This window comes from Solanum tuberosum, unplaced genomic scaffold, assembly GCF_000226075.1.
Source record: "Solanum tuberosum cultivar DM 1-3 516 R44 unplaced genomic scaffold, SolTub_3.0 scf00042, whole genome shotgun sequence".
NCBI classification, from domain to species: domain Eukaryota; kingdom Viridiplantae; phylum Streptophyta; class Magnoliopsida; order Solanales; family Solanaceae; genus Solanum; species Solanum tuberosum.
In genome coordinates, this window is record NW_006238967.1 from 2,127,655 (window position 1) to 2,132,754 (window position 5,100).

The window sequence follows — 5,100 nt, forward strand, 5'->3', positions numbered from 1 at the left end:
CTAATCAATATATGCCTATTTCCGAAATATCCAATCTTACAATCACCTTTGATGTTACATTGCGCAGGAATAGCGGTACGCAACTCCTCCAGATCTGGCCAACCATATGAAAATTTCCCCACAATAGCATGTTTTAGATTTTCAGTTACATTCGTTGTGACAATTTCAGCTTCAATTTTGCAACAGTGTATGAGCCACATGGCCATACACATTTATTTATAACAAAACAATACAATATTTATTTGCTTATCATACACATACAACAAATGGTGCATGAATTAAACCAATTTCAGAATTGAGTAAATAATATAACTCTGCATCGTTATTTTTGATATAAAAGTCTTCAATCTGTTATAAAATTGATTTAATTTCTTAGAACTTGATAATAATCTTGACACAATGTGGATCTTTCAATAACTCAAATGATTGGTTGATTTCAGTCAACGAAACTTGATGAGTTATAAGCTCATCTAGTTGAATCTCCTGAAGAAAAAATAAATCAATATCAATCCGAAAAAATTAAAAATGCCAAAAGAAAAAAAAAATTCTAAGTACAAAATCAAATCTATACTATCTAAAGAATTTTCAAGAGGTTACACTTTATAATCGACTAACCGATCAAAACTACATTTTTCGTGTCAACTAGAGGTGTCAAAATAGGTAATTTACCTACTTATTCAAATTTGTTCATCTTAAATGGGTTGGATATCGAACTCATTTAAAATAGATAAAATATGAATAAAGCCTTATTTGTTTTCATTAAGATTAAGACGTCCGAATTTGAATGCACATCTGAATGATTAAGATATTGTCTATAGAACTGAAAACTGAATGATTAACAGTGTTTGTTTTTAAACATCTGAATATATATAATTTATTACTATGTAAACACAATAAATATTTTAATTCAAATAAAATAGAAGTTAAATATTACATTAACAAAATAGAAAAAAAAATGTAATCCTTTTATAAACGTTAAGATATTTAAATTATAAATAAATATTTTAAGTTTGATAAAAATAAAATGGAACTACATGGACTACATATATAAATTATAATTAAAAATACGGAAAAAGGTCAAATATACCCATGTACTATTGGAAATAGTTTATATATACTTTTCGTTATACTTTCGGTTCATATATACCCTTCCCGTTATACTTTGACACATATATACCCCTAATTTTAACGGAGGAACACATGTCAATTTAAGAATCAAATAACTCATCCCTAATTTTAAATACTCAATTTCCTTGAAATCCACCCATTTCCGGGTGACCCACCTTCAACCAATCCAATTTCATAAATCATCTCCTTTATCTAAAACCTCCATTAATATCAGCCACAAAAGCTCACTGTGAAATAGGAGGAAGTGAGAAGCATTGCTTCTATTTTTATTTTTTTACTAGGATAAAGTAATTTTATTAATAATAGCATTACCAAGGGAGTACTGCATAAGTAAGAAAAATAGAAGTTCAACACACCAGATGCTAAATCTCCACACCATCTCCTTCAACTGTAATTTCCCACTATAAGCTTCAATATCAACTTTCTTTAAAAGGTATTTGCATTATTTGTGTTAAGAAAAGTTTTCCATTTTATATTGTGGGATGCTCTTGCCGGTGTTGGTTGCCGGAAGTTGAGGATTCAATCTAGATGGTATTAGCTTTTCAGTTCTTCCTTGAGTTTCACACTGAGTTTTCACGGTGGTTGAGGCCTGCTTTTAATAGAAATTTTAGATAAAGAAGGTGACTTAAGGAAATGGATTTCCTTGAAGGTGGGTCAGGAGGAAATGGGTGGGTTTCAAAGGAATTGGGTAATTAAAATTGGAAATGGCTTAATTGATTTTTAAGCTAACATGTGTCATTCTGTTAAAATTAGGGGTATATATGTACCAAAGTATAACGGAATATATGACGCGAAAGTATAACGAAGAATATATATAAATTATTTCCAATAGTACAGTATAGGGGTGTATTTGATCCTTTTCCGTTAAAAAGATACATACATATATAAATAATATTATAATGTTTTTTTTGTGGGGATGGGGTGAGGAGGGGGTAAAAGATTTCGCTTTTAAAGCCTTTAACATGATTCCTACTGTAATATGGGTATTGTATCCATATTTACCGATATTATTTATTGGGTAACTCGATTTTACCCATTTAAAATATGAGTCAAGTCGAGTATTTTATCCATTTTTATTTAACACGTTTTTGATCGACTCATATTTGACTCAACTCACTTGTTTGCCACTCCTTGTGCCAATTGATGTGTCATATTTTCCTCTTTTGTTTGTCTTCAAAAGTATATCATATTTTTTATTTAAAAAGTAGACAGGATGTCTAGGACTAGTTTTATTAATAAATATAAAAGGAGAACTTCAAAGAAAAGAGTACAAGCAAAAGAGATAGCCTTATCTTACTAATCATAATGAGGTCAGGGACGAAGCTAGTAAGAGCCCAAAGGTTCATCCTTCAATGGAAAATTACACTGTTTATATATAATTAAAAATATTTTTTCTGTATATATAGTAAATGCTGAAGTCTGTTCAACTTTTTTGTGTGCTTACTTTTTTATATTTTTAAACTTCTTTAATGAAAATCTTGGCTCTATCACTGAACGAGGTAACGAAAATTGTACCTTATTTGCGCATCTATGAAGTAGAGCAGGAAGATCTGAGTGAAGTCTTATTCCACCATAGACTGAACCTTTCAATGTTCGACCACATAATAAGGAAACTAAGTTGAATTCCCTAGTAAGTCCATGTCCTGCACCAATTACAACAATTGTCCCAATTCCCTAATAGTAATTGAGATCAACAAGAAGAATATAATGTTAATACGTTTCTATATATGTTTGTTTATCTGTTTTATCAACAAAATACAGAATTTTTTTTACCAATTTTGAGGCTTCAATGGCTTCATTAAGCATGGATGGTATCCCAGTACATTCGAAAACATAATCAACACCTATGCCTTCAGTAACATCTTTTATCATCTCGGAAACTGATGTCCTGGATTCTTTAGGGTTAATGAAGTCCGTCATTCCAAACACTTTTCCTTTTCCTTGTTTCAATTCGTTTATATCAACACCAATTATTTTCGATGCCCCTTGACTTCGAGCTCCCTCAATCGCCTGCAATTTATTTTATTATTACTACCCCTTTTATATATCCTGTTACATTTAAACATCGAGCTAAGTCAAAATGTAGTACTCACTCCAAGTCCAACAGCACCAAGACCTAGTACAGCAACAGTTGAGCCCTTTTCAACATGAACTTCTCTGAATGTTGCTCCATAACCTGTTGTAAATCCACAACAAAGCAAGCTAGCATGTTGAAGCGGAATCTTCTGAGGATCAACCTTGATTACGTAGTTGGCATTAACAACTGTATATTCCGACAACGTGGCGCAAGTAAAAATTTGGTATAATACTTGTCCTCCATGAATTGACATTCTTGATGTGTCATCCAACATTAGACCAGAAAAGGTCAAGTGATATTTGTGACATAAATTGGACTTCCCTGACTTGCAATTTGGGCATTCTTTGCATTCTCCTAAGTAAAGTGGCATCACTATATCTCCTTCTTTTAGATTTGTCTACATTTTCTCCCACACTTTCTATCATGCTGCAAATTCAAATAAGTCGAGATTGGCTAAATATATCCATTTTCAAATCAATTTGCAATAATTATCTAGTAAAGTTGTTGCCATCACAGGTCAGAGTCATGTAAACAGTCTCTTGCAGAAATGCAGAGTAAGGTTACATGCAGTAGACCCTTGTGGTCCGGCCCTTTCCTGGAGACCCGTAAATGTAATTTTACATAGAATGAAACAGAGAAAGAAGATTTTCCTACCCAACTCCTTCATGTCCAAGAACTCGAGGAAATAAAGGCTGGAGAGGACAGAAGAAAAACAACATAAACAAAACGATGGATCCAAATTAGTTAGAAAAGATGAGAAGAATGAAATGGAAACAGAGTAACATACATAGGGATAACCATTGGAAGCAAGAATGTCAGTGTGGCACAAACTGGCAAAGAGCATCTTAATTCGAACTTCATTTGATTTAGGTGGATCCACTTGTATCTCTTCGATCTTTATCATCTCCCCTTCCTTCCATACTACTGCAGCTGCACGCACACACACATAACGCATAAATCTTCTCATAATGTTGAAATTAAAGAAAAAACTAGCTCTCAATCTCCATGATTATCACTCACCTTTGCATGTGATGACCTTTGGGTTGCTTGAGTCCATGGTATAAGATCGGGTTGAGGTTTCTAAGCAAAATATGCGAATAACTTTACTTTAGATGAAGCATTAACAATTTAATACAGGAGCCCAACTTTGATAGATTTGGAATGTGATTGACTCTAACTCTACCTCAAAAGCCAACGAATTATATAAAGAGTCTAAATTGTCCTCATCCCACAAAAATGTAACTCAAAAAGTTCAATTGTTGTACACAAATTACTGTGAACAGACGAGATCCTCCAAATTCTTGACTATATATATACTCAAAAGCAAGAACCAAAAATTCATCAATAATATAATATAACTTGTAGAAGAAAAAAAGGCCAAGAAATTAACAAAACTCAAACAAATTAGATATAATTATTACCTGAACTTTGCTTAATATGTAAAGATAAGGGACTTTGCTTCAAGTTGGAGGAGAGAGACAGAAATGTTTCACTGGAAATCAATTGACAGGACCCTCTTTAAATACTTTTTAATTTTCAATTTACATAATATTATACGGTATGATTTAGAGCATGTTTGGTATTGCTGCTAAAAATGCTTATTTTTAGAAGTATTTTTTAAAATGACTTTTTAAAAATGTGTTTTTGAAAAGAAAAAAAAAACTTTATTTGGCTAATTCATTTGAAAAGTGCTTTTGATAAGCATTTTGTGTTTGACTAAACTTTTATAAAAAGTGTTTTTGACAGTCAAATTACTAAAAATGATAAGTATCAATGTGCTTTTAATATTAAGATTATTTTATAGAAAGAAACTATAATAAATATCTATTGCAAAATTTTAATTAAATTAAAATGTACATATTCAAATTTTCAATCAATATTATACATAAATAAAT

At 31.5% G+C, this 5,100-nt stretch overlaps 1 pseudogene; it reads right to left on the reverse strand.

Moving 5' to 3' along the window:
* Positions 1-246: 246 nt before the first annotated feature.
* Positions 247-4,684, reverse strand: LOC102585016 (alcohol dehydrogenase class-3-like; annotated as a pseudogene).
* Positions 4,685-5,100: the final 416 nt, after the last annotated feature.